We start from the raw sequence: 18,105 nt of genomic DNA, 5'->3' as shown, positions 1-18,105 counted from the left end.
TAGTAATAGTTGGATTTGTACGTGGACCGGGTTATTGGAGCCAAACAGTCCTCAATTATATTGAGACCAAACGAATCCTGCCCCTCTGCTGCATCTTTTGGCTATTCGAAACGTGGGCAAAAATCAGAAAAGTCTATTAATTGGATAGCTTATATAAGTTTTTCTTATTATTTTTAAAACTAATAGGATATTCAGTGAATGCACCGAGCAAGACGTTCATCACCTTTTGTACGTTCACCACCTGTAACAAGATCAAGACATTTAGCAAATATAACCGCCGTTGATTTTTCTTTAGAATCATCATCCAGTCGACCAAGTACTTCAGTTCAAATTTCCGATAATCCATTTTTTGAACCCGACCTCACAATTGAGAATCCGGAGAATATTCAGGAACGGTTCGTAGATCCTGAACCATTAAACTTTACTCCGGAGCCACCAATCAATCAAAGTATTATTGAGGAACGAACCATTAAATCAGAATCATCTAGTGATACCGATTCAACAAATTCAATTATGGAGAATCTGGAACCTTTAAGTATGGAAGACCGAATGAGAGCTAAACGCACTGGCCAAGGTCACGCAATTACTCATCCAGACATTAATGCGCCAGATTATGAAATCAAAGGACAAATTCTACACATGGTGACTAATCAATGCCAATTTAGTGGTGCGCCGAAGGAAGATCCAAATGAACATCTACGTACCTTTAATAGGATCTGCACACTATTTAAAATCCGAGAAGTGGAGGATGAACAGATATATCTCATGTTATTTCCCTGGACTTTAAAGGGAGAAGCCAAAGATTGGTTGGAATCGTTACCTGAAGGGGCGATTGATACATGGGATGTTTTAGTTGACAAATTTCTTAAACAATTCTTTCCTGCATCTAAAGCTGTAAGACTTCAAGCAGAAATTGTTACGTTTACACAGAAACCAAATGAAACTCTATATGAGGCATGGACAAGATATGGAAAGTTGTTAAGAGGATGTCCGCAACATGGTTTAGACACCTGTCAAATAGTACAAATATTCTACCAAGGATGCGACATCACTACAAGAAAAGACATAGATATAGCAGCTGGTGGTTCTATTATGAAGAAAACCGAAACTGATGCTTACAAAATTATTGATAACACTGCTTCCCACTCACATGAGTGGCACCAAGAAAAAGATATCATTAGATCATCTAAAACAGCTAGAGCCGATTCTAGTCATGACTTAGATTCCATTTCCGCAAAGATAGATGCTGTGGAGAGACGAATGGAAAAGATGACTAAAGATATTCACTCAATACGAATTAGTTGTGAGCAGTGTGGAGGACCACATTTGACAAAAGATTGTCTCAGTATTGAATTAACAATGGAACAAAGAGAAAATATTTCATACATAAACCAAAGGCCTGGAAATAATTATCAGAATAATTATCAACCGCCAAGACCGATTTACAATCAAAACCAGAATTATAACCGAAATATTCCATACAACAACCAACAAGGTCCTAGCAATCAACAAGTATCCAATAATACTTACAATCAGCAAAGACCTAATTTTCAAAACAAACCACCACAACAAACCGATGATAAAAAGCCGAATTTAGAAGATATGATGACGAAGCTAGTTGAAACTCAAACGCAGTTTTTCACGTCTCAGAAACAAACTAATGAACAAAATGCTCAAGCATTTAGAAATCAACAAGCTTCTATTCAAAATCTGGAACAAGAAGTAAGTAACCTAGCAAGGTTAATAGGTGAAAGAAAACCGGGAAGTCTACCTAGTACAAATGTTAACCCCCGAAATGAAACAGCTAAAGCTATTACCACAAGAAGTGGTACAACACTTAAACCACCGGAAATACCTGTAACTTCTGATGAAACCATTCCTACTCTACAAGAACCACAACCTGAACAAGAAAAGGAAAAAGAACCGGTAGTTGAAAAGGTTAATGAAGATAACACAGTTAAGGCTAAACCTTATGTTAAACCATACCAACCACCACTTCCTTACCCGAGGATAATGAAGAAAGAGAAACTTGAAGCCGAGCAATCCAAATTCTTGGATATGTTTAAACAGATAAATGTAAATCTTCCTTTCATTGATGTGATTTCAGGAATGCCAAGATATGCTAAATTCTTGAAAGATCTAATCTCAAATAGAAAGAAAATGGAAGAACTCTCGGCTGTTACTATGAATGCTAATTGTTCAGCAGTGCTGTTGAATAAGATACCAGAAAAATTATCTGATCCAGGAAGTTTCACAATTCCATGTTTTCTGGGTAGTCTTAGTTCAATAGAAGCATTGGCAGACTTAGGTGCTAGTATAAATCTAATGCCGTATTCACTATACGCTAAACTAGACCTTGGAGAATTGAAACCAACCAGAATAAGCATACAACTAGCCGATAGATCAATAAAATATCCTAGAGGGATAATGGAGAACATGCTAGTTAAAGTTGGTACTTTAGTATTTCCAGTAGATTTTGTTGTTTTGGACATGGAAGAAGATTCTCAAGTTCCTCTCATATTAGGAAGACCATTCTTAAACACGGCTAAAGCAATGATAGACGTGTTCGGTAAGAAACTGACCCTAAGTATAGAGGATGAGAGTGTTACCTTTTCAGTTGATAGAGCAATGCAACAACCACAATCTGCAGATGATACATGTTATTATATTCAAACTATAGATGCACATGCAGAATTATTAGAAGAATTTCCAGAATTACAAGGAACAGGAGAATGTTCTTTAGGAGAAGGTAATGAACCAATTGATGAAGCTGAAATGTTAGCTACACTTATAGCTAATGGATATGAACCAACAACAGAAGAAATTCAAATGCTAAAAGAAGAAGACAGATATCGATATAAATCATCGATAGAAGAACCTCCGAAATTAGAGTTAAAGCCACTTCCAACCCATTTGGAATACGCTTATTTACATGGTGAATCTGAATTACCTGTAATAATATCGTCTTCTCTCACAAATGATGAGAAATCACAACTCATTTCTGTGTTGAAAGCTCATAAACCAGCCATTGCATGGAAGATTCATGATATTAAAGGAATAAGTCCTTCGTATTGCACACATAAAATCCTTATGGAAGAAGGTCATAAAACGTATGTGCAACGCCAACGAAGACTAAATCCTAATATGCAAGATGTAGTTAAGAAAGAGATTATTAAACTGCTAGATGCAGGTTTGATATATCCAATTTCTTATAGTCCATGGGTAAGCCAGTTCAATGCGTACCTAAGAAGGGTGGCATGACTGTCATTACAAATGAGAAAAATGAGCTTATTCCTACTAGGACTGTAACAGGATGGCGTGTATGTATTGATCATAGAAAATTAAATGACGCCACCAGAAAAGATCACTTTCCCTTACCTTTCATTGATCAAATGTTGGAAAGATTAGCCGGAAATAGTTACTATTGTTTTCTAGATGGATTTTCCGGATATTTTCAAATTCCAATAGCACCCGAGGACCAAGAGAAAACCACATTCACGTGCCCTTATGGTACTTTTGCTTACAAACGCATGCCATTTGGACTTTGCAACGCCCCTGCAACCTTTCAAAGGTGCATGATGGCGATTTTTCACGACATGATAGAAGAATGCATGGAAGTTTTCATGGATGACTTTTCAGTCTTCGGTGATACATTTAAATCATGTCTAGTTAATCTGGAACGAATGCTAATTAGATGCGAACAATCAAATCTAGTACTTAATTGGGAGAAATGCCATTTCATGGTTAAAGAAGGCATCGTTCTTGGACATAAAATTTCAAAAGAAGGAATTGAAGTGGATAGAGCTAAAGTAGATGTAATTGCTAAACTTCCACATCCCACCAATGTTAGAGGAGTTAGGAGTTTTCTAGGGCATGCCGGTTTTTACCGACGTTTCATAAAAGATTTTTCTAAAATTGCCACTCCTATGAATAAACTCCTAGAAAAGGATGCTCCATTCATCTTTTCAGATGAGTGTATCAAATCTTTTAATATTCTTAAAGAAAAACTCACTAATGCACCGATCATGATAACACCAAATTGGAATCTACCATTTGAACTAATGTGCGATGCAAGTGATTTTGTAATGGGAGCCGTTTTAGGACAAAGGATTGAAAAACGATTTCAACCTATATATTATGCTAGTAAGACATTACAAGGAGCACAAACGAACTATACAACTACTGAAAAAGAACTCCTTGCTATTGTCTTTGCTTTTGACAAATTTCGATCATATCTCGTTCTAGCAAAAACGGTGGTCTATACCGACCATTCTGCTCTTAGATACCTATTTTCAAAACAAGATGCTAAACCAAGATTAATCCGTTGGATCTTACTCTTACAAGAGTTTGATATTGAAATCCGAGATAAAAGAGGAGCAGAAAATCTCGCCGCTGATCATCTTTCTCGTCTTGAAAATCCCGAATTAGAAGTTCTAAATGAATCAGCCATACAAGACAACTTTCCTGATGAATATCTATTGAAGATAGATTATAAAGAAATCCCATGGTTTGCAGACTATGCAAACTACTTAGTTTGTGGATTCCTTGAAAAAGGATTATCGTACCAAAGACGAAAGAAATTCTTCAGTGATATAAAACACTATTTCTGGGAAGATCCACATTTGTTTAAAAGTTGTCCCGATGGAATAATACGCCGATGTGTATTTGGAGATGAAGCTAGTAAAATATTAAACCATTGTCACACAGGACCAACAGGAGGGCATTATGGGCCTCAACTAACAGCAAGAAAAATTTATGAAGCTGGATTCTATTGGCCTACAATTTACAAAGACGCACACCTTCTTTGCAAATCCTGTGATGCATGTCAAAGGGCCGGAAAAATAAGTCAACGTGATGAAATGCCACAAAATGTCATCCAAGTATGTGAAGTATTTGACATTTGGGGTATTGACTTTATGGGTCCATTTCCAAAATCTCATAATAATCTATATATACTCGTAGCCATTGATTATGTATCTAAATGGGCGGAAGCACAAGCTCTCCCAACTAACGATGCACGAGTTGTAGTCAACTTTTTAAAACGTCTTTTTGCAAGGTTTGGAACACCGAAAGCTTTAATAAGTGATCGGGGTACTCATTTCTGTAATAATCAACTTGAGAAAGTTCTTAAAAGATATGGAGTAACTCATAAAATCTCCACCGCATATCATCCACAAACAAGTGGACAAGTTGAAAATACAAACCGAGCTTTAAAACGTATTCTAGAGAAAACCGTAGGATCAAATCCGAAGGAATGGTCCATTAAATTGGAGGATGCACTCTGGGCTTTTAGAACAGCCTACAAAACTCCAATTGGAACCACACCTTTTAGACTCGTTTATGGAAAAGCATGTCATCTTCCAGTAGAAATTGAACACAAAGCATTTTGGGCTTTGAAGACATGTAATCTTGATTTACATGAAGCCGGACGTCTACGATTAAGTCAACTAAATGAATTAGAAGAATTAAGACATGAAGCATACGAAAATTCGTTAATCTATAAAGAAAGAACGAAGAAATGGCATGATAAAAGAATCAGAAGTTCAAAAGAATTTAAAGAAGGAGACAGAGTTCTTCTTTTCAATTCACGATTCAAGCTATTTCCTGGAAAATTGAAATCAAGATGGTCTGGACCATTCATAGTCAAAAGAGTTTTCCCATACGGAACGATAGAATTAATAAATTCAAATGGGATTGAATTTAAAGTTAATGGTCACAGAGTTAAACATTACATACATGGTCCGATGGAAGTCGACAACAAAGTTAATCACAATTTCAACACCACAGCTAACTAAGTGTGGGGAGAATCAAGTCTTTAAAGGATAATATGTATTTCTGTTAGAGTTAGATTGTCTGTTTTCGTGTAGTTCTCGAAAATGGAACCCGAATGGTCTTTCCCTAGCAGACCCTAAAGAACTAGTCTTCTCCCCCCATTCTGAATTTTTATTTTTTTTAGGTTTTTACAAAATGAAGACTGCCTGTGAACTAAACCATGGTCTAATGCTACACGCTTTGATCACTAAACGTAATAATGACATACTACCAAGTGAAATAGTATCAGTAATCAGAGAAAGAATGGACGGAGTTAGAAAAGAATCCAGATGCGAAGATAATAAGTTACAATTTGGTAAAGGAAAATCAAAATCCGCAGCGAAAAGAAGAGCACGACACCTAGAAAGATGTCACAAATGCGGAAAATGGTCACATGGAGGTAAATGTTCAAATAATCAAACCTATTCAAATACCGAATTTGTTACTTTATGCAGAGACGGACCGTTCATATGTTTAGAAGAAAAGACACTGAATGCTCGAGGTTACGCCTATGTAGCCATGGAAAATCAATTAAACCGACTATCTTATGAATGAGATAGATCATATAACTAAGAAATGTATTTCACAGGTATGTCTGTACAGTTTTTATTTTTATTTTTATTTTTAACCTTTTGATAATAAACGCTAATTTGTTCGCTAAAAAGTATTAAATTGGTATTAAATAAAATTAGGTTTGGCTACCGAAATTATTGATATCATTCAAAAATTTATTACATCACTGCGAAATTTAACGTTTATTCTTAAGGTATAAATATCTTTAAACAATCAACCCAAAATATTTCAAAAATTCGTCATGAGTTAAATTAGGTCTTGGAACCGAAATAACTTTACCGAAAAGAGGGGCGCATATTTTTGATAATATTTGATTGATTAAAGTGGGATAAAAGACCAAAAAGATTTTTAATTTTATTTTTACTTTGTTTTAAAACTAATATATATATATCTTATGATATAATATCTTTAAGTTTTTAAATATTTTAAATCAATATTCAATATAAGTTTATAAAAATTAATATAAGTTTAAAAATATCAACAATATATTGCATTTTTAATTTTTAATATGAATTTTTAATTTTATGCATTTCAAATTAAGTTGTGTGAATTTTTTTTAAAAAAAAAAAAAAAAATTTACTTTATCTCATTAAGTTAAAAATATGATTTTTAAAATTCGTCGTGAGTTGAAAACTAGACCGTTGAGTTGAAATTGCTTTACCCGAGGGCGGGACGAGAATTTTTATTATCATTATTTTTAAGCTTCTTGATTTAAAGTATGCCAAAAAAATTAAAAAATCCAAAAATCTAAGCTTTTAAAACAATCGCTTGAAAATGACAAAATTTTAAAATTTTGTCGAGGGACGGACTAGGGCATCGTCCCGAAACGACCTCGTCCTAAAAAGAAACAAAATTTTTAAAATTTTATTTAATTCTATGTTTTAAAAGTATAAGGTTTTATAAAAAAAAAAAAAAAAACCTTTATTTCAACCCCATGCGACTCGCATGGGGGAAGGGCAAATACCATGCGAGTCGCATGGCTGATAAAAACTGGCCACATACAAAACTTCTCAGTTTCGCTGATTCTGTCACAATACACACACATATACACGAACTTGCACCCAAACTCTCTCAAAAATCCGTCATTTTTTTTGAAATTTCTTGCAAAACTTCACAATAATCATGCGTAGGTTCAGTAGGCTCAACCCCTTCAGGCACACGGTAAAGATTTCACCCCTAATCTCTTTAAATTCGAATTATGTGTGTTCTTGAGCCATTTTACCTAATTTAATTTTTGTTAATTTTTAGTGAAATTAGTGTTAAATTGATGTTATATTATGCATGTATATCCTAGATAGAAGCTATTTAACATGAATTGAAGCTAAAAACTTCAAATTTTTAAGAATCTAGGGTTTGTGTTCTTGAGCAATTTGGGGCTTTTTGATATAAACAGGTTATGGCCGATTTTTGTCATGAATTGTTGCTAAATTAAGTAGTGTAACATGTTTAGGTAGTTAATTGATCCAAACTTTGAACCTAAACATGTTTTTGAGAATTAAAGTAGACTTTTTAAGTCTAAAAAATTCATAAACTTGGATAATTTGATGTAAAGGCCAATTTAAACTTGTTTAATTGCTAGTAGTGATTAGTTTGGCATGTTATTTAAGATGAATGTTTAAAAACTTGATGAATATTTTCATATGTACTTATTTGAAAAAATGTAGGATTGACAAAAATATGAAAATGAGCACTAGTTTGATATGAATGCCATGTAACAAGTGTTTAATTGTTAAAATAATTATTGTTGACATGTTTAAGAGTTTAAATGTGATAAAACATTGTACACATTTTCGTATGTAAAAGTATAGAATTGTTATTTTTAGGAAAATATGTATAAAATGTGTTATGAATTGAACATGTCATCATAATTATTTCAAGTTATTATTTTGCTAACACTAATGCATATTTGGATGCACAATTTTTGTGTTTAATGTGTTTTGCAGAGAAATACAGATACGGACGGTGCATCATCGTCCAGACAACCAGAGCCCGAACCGGAAATGTTTAATGAACAAGAACAACAAGTGCAAGAAGAAGAAGAACAACATGAGGATCAACATATTCCATATCACGATCAAGATCAATTATTCATGAATCAGTTTCGTCAATTCGCTCCACATCAAATGATTCTGAGCTTAGACATTAATGAAGATCAGTTACACCCAAATCTGAGATTTGATCGATGTTGGATAGAGTATCCAGATTATCAAAAGAACATGCACATTCTCTACTTTAAGGTTGTTGAAATGCCAAGGGCAATTGACTGGGTACCTTTGGAAACAGTTGACCTTGCCGAACCGATTCGGGAATTATTGGTGCAAAGGTATGGTAATTCTCAGTTTAACGATTGGATGCGCCTATTTTCCATTCGTAGAACCATATATAGGGAATGGTGTATAGAATTACTTAGTACTATTAAGTTAAACAGCGATGTTAGGAGGATAGATGATAGAAGCTTTATTAGATTTCTGTTAGGTGGACGCATGTACAGAATGTCCATGATAGATTTAGCCAGGGCCTTACAGATTTACACCCCTGCTGAACTTTTGAGCCCCGACTATAATAGCCTGATTGCCCAAGGAGAAAGGGTAGATAGGGAATTTAATGTTAACGCCGTCTGGAGGCGTATGTCCCATTTTAATGAGTTTCAAGCTGGTGGGGACATACATACTTAGATATTGATAGAGCTGAACTCCGGGTGATACATCGATTCTTAGCAAACACAATTACACAAAGGGGTAAAAATAAGGAGAAATTGACTTTAAATGATTTATTCTACCTTAAGTGTATTAGAGACCCGAGGAGTTTCGTTAACATTCCCTATTGTGTAGGTTATTATCTATCTAATGTAGTTGGGGGGATGAAATCGGGGAGTATTATAGGTGGTGGTATTTTCATTACTCTCATTGGAGAGTATTTAGGTGTTGACAAGAACCGAGGGGGTCCAATGGTAGAAATAGAGGACGAAGGTGAAACTATAAGTTCACACGTCTATCAGGGTGCAAAGGTTTTATTGATGAGACGTAATCGGGTATATCGATACGAGGGACCTCAGCGACAGGTAGAAAGAGGTTCGGATGACGAAATGGAGGAGGCGAACAACATTATGGAAGTTGTTCGGGAGACTGCTCTTGATTTAGGCGTTCGTATGGAGGAAGAATACATGACGAACGATGATAGGCATATGCAGTACGAGGCGTGGCAACGCCGGAATGATTACGAGCATTCCCGGCAACGAGAGCATCACCGATGGGATTATCATCAGCGCCAAATCATAAGCCGGCTGCAGCCTAATGAGATTTATTATCCGACCCGACCCGCATTCTATCCTGCACACCAGTCAGAAATGAGACCGCCCTATGACATATATGATTATGACGCAGCATACCAGTTCACCTATCAACAGCCATGGAACCCTGATCCGAACATGAATTGGGATCCCTATCCTAATTATCCTCCTAACCCACCTCCTGATCAGTAGAGATAAGTTGGTAATTTATATTTTTATTATTTTAAACACTTAACATTTTAATTACATTTATGTAATGTTTGATATTTCTATTATTATTATGTACTAATATTTTTCTTATAATTTGAAAGTGGGATGCCAAAGTTCCATTTCAAATTGCATGTATGATTATATTTGTATTGTATGTATTTTATGTTATGCACAAAACAGGATAAAACAACGCGTTTTCAAAGACTGGCATTAAGTTCAGCAAAAGCAAGTAATTTTGACGACAAGATGCAAAATATATGTGAAAAAACAACAAGACGGAATGAACAAATGACGTGCACCATTTATCATTCAAACAATCAAACGACAATATGTTTGAAACTTTGGTAAAATTTAATCATTTTTCTACGCTAATAACCCTCAATAATTTAAATTGTTTCTGATTTCTTGCAAATGAGGGCATTGCAAGATCTTAAGTGTGGGAAGGGGTTAAATTCTTTCGGATTTTTAAATTTTTTTTTTTTGATTTAAACACTTGGTTACCATTAAAAATGCTAGTAACGCAGTAGTTGTGTTAGAATCTAGTGCTCTCCGATAACAAGGAACAGCCCTAGTCTTATATACTAACTACCCAATTCTAGTAAAATTTTTCAAAATTTTCAATTAAATGAATTCAAATCATGTTTATACATATTTATGAACGATAAAACTAGGTTTTAACACCGAAATTATTGTTACCTCGGAAAGGACATAAATTGAGAAACAAACTAAAATGTTAAAATTCATTTAAAATGGAATAGAGGACGATAAAAAGGAAAATAAAAGCCAAGTGTGGGAAAATTTACCAAGTTATTTTAAACATATGTCACATATATCTGTAACAAATAACTGAAAATACTTTTGCTTTGGACTAAACTAAACTGTTTTACCCGATAAAAGAAAAGAAGAGATGGATCTACACGATGAATCAATTCCATCATTAAAAGGAAGTAAAGTCTTCCGAAAAAGACACGCGCTTCTTGATTTAGGTCATGAAGTTGTCGTCCAGACCAGCTGTAGGTTGACGAAAAATCTAGAAAAGTCATCACTAAAATCAGCAGGAAATCCACGGACCTCAGCATTAAACAGGGTCGCCAAGTGGTTAGATTTATCCTAACCATGAGAAGGATTTATCTCGTACAATGGGGAGGCACCGTGCAAATTAGCTTGATAAGACTAATGAATCAGATCCCCAGAAAGGATAATCTCCTTAAAGATTAAAAATCAGCTTTTAAGCCTGATATTACTCAATCCTTGAGATTGACCTTAAAGATTGAGAATTCAAACTCATGGAATTCAATGATATCTAAACTCGAGCTTGAACGAGAAAATATTTTGATCAAAATTACAAACCAATTTGTTTTCTGAAAATCCATTTTCAATGCGTTCATTACCATTGAACGTAAAATCCTAGGAATTCACCTGGAATTCATTAGGTCACCTGAACCAAATCGGGTGTCAACCGTAAGAACGGTGGTTGCATAGCATGGTCGGAGACAGGACCTTGTGCCAGACCGAAAAATTAAAGGATGATCTTTACTATTGCTCCTACCAAGGATAGTTCTAGCATCCGACACGTTAAAAAGACCATAATCATCTGCATGTCACTGGACATTGCCTTAACAGTTTCTTGTTCATCGCTTTCCTTTACAACCGGACGGTAGTTTGCCAAGGTAATATACGGGACAAGTAAACTGGATGTGTGCTTTCCGATACAGGGATAGCAGTGGATTACACGAGCCTAAAAGTTTTAGCCAAAATATTGATCCACAGATATATTTTGCAACACCGATGATGGATCAAATCAGAAAACTTGTCTAGGGTAAAATCCAGCTTGAATTTTCAAAAGATCAAATGTTTTTATAAAGATCCAATTTCCTTAAGGATCTAAATTTTTATAGTCATGTGGGACTGTAAACCACCTTTCAAATGTGCACTTTGCTTTGGAAACCGAAAGTAAATCGGCTATTTGATTGCAAGTGACGTTGACCTAAACCCGAGGCAACTATAAAAGACACACCCACCTTTAAACCACATCGTTACTATCATTGTTTATACCACTGTATTGAAGTCACTTATGTACAAAGTGTGAAGAATAAAGAAGTGATTCAAGTGTTTCAAGACTATATTGCTTGAGGACAAGCAACGCTTAAGTGTGGGAATATTGATAAGGCTAAAAATGAACACATATTTTACAGCATTATTTCCCAAGAAAGACAAGATTTTAGTTGATATTGTTCGATTTACAAGCACTATTCGTTTAAATATTAAAAAGTGAAGATAAAAGGCAGATTCGACAAATTGAAGACGGAAAGGTCCAAAAAGCTAAAAAGTACAAGATTCAATCAAAAAGGTTCAAATTATTGATGAGGAACGTCTCAAAATAACAAGAGTACAAGTTACAAGACGCAAAGTACGCGATTTAAAATAATACGCGAAGACGTCCGAAAATCCGGAACCGGGACCTGAGCCTAGAAGAAACGCCCGACGTAACGGACCAAAAATATCTACTCAACTATGCATATAAATATAATATAATATATAAATAATTATTAAAATTATTTATATATTTATATTATTTATTTATTATGTCGGCAAGCTAGAAAACAAATGATCCTGAGCTGGAAATCACGGCCATGCGAGTCGCATGGCCTAATGCCCAAACTCATGCGACTCGCATGAGTACCTTTTCCAGGCCACCTTCTATTTAAAGCGACTTCGTGATCCGTTTTTAAAACACACAAAATATATCTCTCTCTCTCAATATATCGTATATATTTATATTTATATTTATAATTTATATTTTAATTTTATTTATAATTCTAATAATAAGGGTATGTTAGCGAATGTTGTAAGGGTGTAAGTCGAAATTCTGTCCGTGTAACGCTACGCTATTTTTAATCATTGTAAGTTATGTTCAACCTTTTTACATTAATGTCTCGTAGCTAAGTTATTATTATGCTTATTTAATCTGAAGTAATCATGATGTTGGGCTAATTACTAAAATTGGGTAATTGGGCTTTGTACCATAATTGGGGTTTGGATAAAAGAACGACACTTGTGGAAATTAGACTATGGGCTATTAATGGGCTTTATATTTGTTTAACTAAATGATAGTTTGTTAATGTTAATATAAAGATTTACAATTGGGCGTCCTTATAAATTACCATATACACTCGATCGGACACGATGGGCGGGGTATTTATATGTACGAATAATCGTTCATTTAACCGGACACGGGAATGGATTAATAGCCACTAGAATAATTAAAACAGGGGTGAAATTACATTCAAGGGTAATTGGTGTAATTGTAAACAAAGTAGTAAAACCTTGGTTTACACGCAGTCGATAACCTGGTGTATTCATTAAACAAAGTATTAAAACCTTGTTACAATTCGAATCCCCAATTAGTTGGAATATTTAACTTCGGGTATAATAATAATTTGACGAGGACACTCGCACTTTATATTTATGACTGATGGACTGTTATGGACAAAAACCAGACGGACATATTAAATAATCCAGGACAAAGGACAATTAACCCATGGGCATAAAACTAAAATCAACACGTCAAACATCATGATTACGGAAGTTTAAATAAGCATAATTCTTTTATTTCATATTTAATTCCCTTTATTTTATATTTAATTGCACTTCTAATTATCGCACTTTTATTTATTGTTATTTAATTGCACTTTTAATTATCGTATTTTTTTAATTATTGCAATTTTATTTTATCGCACTTTTATTATTCGCAATTTCATTATCGTTATTTACTTTACGCTTTATATTAAGTCTTTTATTTATTTAATATTTTACATTAGGTTTTAACTGCGACTAAAGTTTTAAAATCGAAAAACCGGTCATTAAACGGTAAAAACCCCCCTTTATAATAATAATATTACTTATATATATGTTTGTATTTTTATAAAAGTAAATTAATATAGCGTTGAGCTTTGTTTAAAGATTTCCCTGTGGAACGAACCGGACTTACTAAAAACTACACTACTGTACGATTAGGTACACTGCCTATAAGTGTTGTAGCAAGGTTTAAGTATATCCACTCGATAAATAAATAAATAACTTGCGTAAAATTGTAGCATATTTAATAGTATTTTCGCACTAAAAATAATACTAAAAATAATACTATTGCTCCTACCAAGGATAGTTCTAGCATCCGACACGTTAAAAAGACCATAATCATCTGCATGTCACTGGACATTGCCTTAACAGTCTCTTGTTCATCGCTTTCCTTTACAACCGGACGGTAGTTTGCCGAAAGGTAATATACGGAACAAGTAAACTGGATGTGTGCTTTCCGATACAGGGATAGCAGTGGATTACACGAGCCTAAAAGTTTTAGCCAAAATATTGATCCACAGATATATTTTGCAACACCGATGATGGATCAAATCAGAAAACTTGTCTAGGGTAAAATCCAGCTTGAATTTTCAAAAGATCAAATGTTTTTATAAAGATCCAATTTCCTTAAGGATCTAAATTTTTATAGTCATGTGGGACTGTAAACCACCTTTCAAATGTGCACTTTGCTTTGGAAACCGAAAGTAAATCGGCTATTTGATTGCAAGTGTCGTTGACCTAAACCCGAGGCAACTATAAAAGACACACCCACCTTTAAACCACATCGTTACTATCATTGTTTATACCGCTGTATTGAAGTCACTTATGTACAAAGTGTGAAGAATAAAGAAGTGATTCAAGTGTTTCAAGACTATATTGCTTGAGGACAAGCAACGCTTAAGTGTGGGAATATTGATAAGGCTAAAAATGAACACATATTTTACAGCATTATTTCCCAAGAAAGACAAGATTTTAGTTGATATTGTTCGATTTACAAGCACTATTCGTTTAAATATTAAAAAGTGAAGATAAAAGGCAGATTCGACAAATTGAAGACGGAAAGGTCCAAAAAGCTAAAAAGTACAAGATTCAATCAAAAAGGTTCAAATTATTGATGAGGAACGTCTCAAAATAACAAGAGTACAAGTTACAAGACGCAAAGTACGCGATTTAAAATAATACGCGAAGACGTCCGAAAATCCGGAACCGGGACCTGAGCCTAGAAGAAACGCCCGACGTAACGGACCAAAAATATCTACTCAACTATGCATATAAATATAATATAATATATAAATAATTATTAAAATTATTTATATATTTATATTATTTATTTATTATGTCGGCAAGCTAGAAAACAAATGATCCTGAGCTGGAAATCACGGCCATGCGAGTCGCATGGCCTAATGCCCAAACTCATGCGACTCGCATGAGTACCTTTTCCAGGCCACCTTCTATTTAAAGCGACTTCGTGATCCGTTTTTAAAACACATAAAATATATCTCTCTCTCTCAATATATCGTATATATTTATATTTATATTTATAATTTATATTTTAATTTTATTTATAATTCTAATAATAAGGGTATGTTAGCGAATGTTGTAAGGGTGTAAGTCGAAATTCTGTCCGTGTAACGCTACGCTATTTTTAATCATTGTAAGTTATGTTCAACCTTTTTGCATTAATGTCTCGTAGCTAAGTTATTATTATGCTTATTTAATCCGAAGTAATCATGATGTTGGGCTAATTACTAAAATTGGGTAATTGGGCTTTGTACCATAATTGGGGTTTGGATAAAAGAACGACACTTGTGGAAATTAGACTATGGGCTATTAATGGGCTTTATATTTGTTTAACTAAATGATAGTTTGTTAATGTTAATATAAAGATTTACAATTGGGCGTCCTTATAAATTACCATATACACTCGATCGGACACGATGGGCGGGGTATTTATATGTACGAATAATCGTTCATTTAACCGGACACGGGAATGGATTAATAGCCACTAGAATAATTAAAAAAGGGGTGAAATTACATTCAAGGGTAATTGGTGTAATTGTAAACAAAGTAGTAAAACCTTGGTTTACACGCAGTCGATAACCTGGTGTATTCATTAAACAAAGTATTAAAACCTTGTTACAATTCGAATCCCCAATTAGTTGGAATATTTAACTTCGGGTATAATAATAATTTGACGAGGACACTCGCACTTTATATTTATGACTGATGGACTGTTATGGACAAAAACCAGACGGACATATTAAATAATCCAGGACAAAGGACAATTAACCCATGGGCATAAAACTAAAATCAACACGTCAAACATCATGATTACGGAAGTTTAAATAAGCATAATTCTTTTATTTCATATTTAATTCCCTTTATTTTATATTTAATTGCACTTCTAATTATCGCACTTTTATTTATTGTTATTTAATTGCACTTTTAATTATCGTACTTTTTTTTTAATTATTGCAATTTTATTTTATCGCACTTTTATTATTCGCAATTTCATTATCGTTATTTACTTTACACTTTAAATTAAGTCTTTTATTTATTTAATATTTTACATTAGGTTTTAACTGCGACTAAAGTTTTAAAATCGACAAACCGGTCATTAAACGGTAAAAACCCCCCTTTATAATAATAATATTACTTATATATATGTTTGTATTTTTATAAAAGTAAATTAATATAGCGTTGAGCTTTGTTTAAAGATTTCCCTGTGGAACGAACCGGACTTACTAAAAACTACACTACTGTACGATTAGGTACACTGCCTATAAGTGTTGTAGCAAGGTTTAAGTATATCCACTCGATAAATAAATAAATAACTTGTGTAAAATTGTAGCATATTTAATAGTATTTTCGCACTAAAAATAATACTAAAAATAATACTATTGCTCCTACCAAGGATAGTTCTAGCATCCGACACGTTAAAAAGACCATAATCATCTGCATGTCACTGGACATTGCCTTAACAGTTTCTTGTTCATCGCTTTCCTTTACAACCGGACGGTAGTTTGCCGAAAGGTAATATACGGAACAAGTAAACTGGATGTGTGCTTTCCGATACAGGGATAGCAGTGGATTACACGATGGGCGGGGTATTTATATGTACGAATAATCGTTCATTTAACCGGACACGGGAATGGATTAATAGCCACTAGAATAATTAAAACAGGGGTGAAATTACATTCAAGGGTAATTGGTGTAATTGTAAACAAAGTAGTAAAACCTTGGTTTACACGCAGTCGATAACCTGGTGTATTCATTAAACAAAGTATTAAAACCTTGTTACAATTCGAATCCCCAATTAGTTGGAATATTTAACTTCGGGTATAATAATAATTTGACGAGGACACTCGCACTTTATATTTATGACTGATGGACTGTTATGGACAAAAACCAGACGGACATATTAAATAATCCAGGACAAAGGACAATTAACCCATGGGCATAAAACTAAAATCAACACGTCAAACATCATGATTACGGAAGTTTAAATAAGCATAATTCTTTTATTTCATATTTAATTTCCTTTATTTTATATTTAATTGCACTTCTAATTATCGCATTTTTATTGTTAATTTATCGCACTTTTAATTATCGTACTTTTTAATTATCGCAATTTTATTTTAAATAATACTATTTTAAATCATTTAATGTACACTATTCAAAATCCGAGAAGTTGAGGATGAACAGATCTATCTCATGTTGTTTCCCTGGACTTTAAAGGGAGAAGCCAAAGATTGGTTAGAATCGTTACCTGAAGGGGCGATTGACACATGGGATGTTTTAGTTGAGAAATTTCTTAAACAATTCTTTCCGGCATCTAAAGCCGTGAGACTTCAAGGAGAAATTGTTACGTTCACACAAAAGCCAAATGAAACATTATATGAGGCGTGGACAAGATTCGGAAGGATGTTGAGAGGATGTCCTCAACACGGTTTAGACACTTATCAAATGGTACAAATATTCTACCAAGGTGTCAACGTTGCTACACGAAAAGACATCGACATAACAGTTGGTGGTTCCATTATGAAGAAAACCGCAACTGAAGCTTACAAAATTATTGATAACACAGCCTCCCACTCGCATGAGTGGCACCAAAAAAAAGATATTTTTCGTTCATCTAAAGTGGCTAGAGCCGATTCTAGCCATGACTTTGATTCCGTTTCAGCAAAAATAGATGCTTTCGAAAGACGAATGGAAAAGATGAATAAAGATATTCACGCAATACGAATTAGTTGTGAGCAATGCGGTGGACCACACTTAATGAAAGACTGTCACATTGAACAAACGATGGAACAACGTGAGAATGTTGTCTACATGAACCAAAGGCTGGAAAATAGTTATCAGAA

At 34.1% G+C, this 18,105-nt stretch overlaps 1 non-coding gene across 1 annotated transcript; it reads right to left on the bottom strand.

Moving 5' to 3' along the window:
* Positions 1-17,587: 17,587 nt before the first annotated feature.
* On the bottom strand, positions 17,588-17,694 carry LOC139856384 (small nucleolar RNA R71). Its single transcript, XR_011761869.1, has one exon. It is a non-coding gene; the product is annotated as a small nucleolar RNA R71 (small nucleolar RNA).
* Positions 17,695-18,105: the final 411 nt, after the last annotated feature.

Source organism: Rutidosis leptorrhynchoides, chromosome 6 (assembly GCF_046630445.1).
Source record: "Rutidosis leptorrhynchoides isolate AG116_Rl617_1_P2 chromosome 6, CSIRO_AGI_Rlap_v1, whole genome shotgun sequence".
NCBI classification, from domain to species: Eukaryota; Viridiplantae; Streptophyta; class Magnoliopsida; order Asterales; family Asteraceae; genus Rutidosis; species Rutidosis leptorrhynchoides.
Note: the sequence above shows the minus strand (reverse complement) of the source record. Positions and strands in the feature narration are given on the sequence as shown.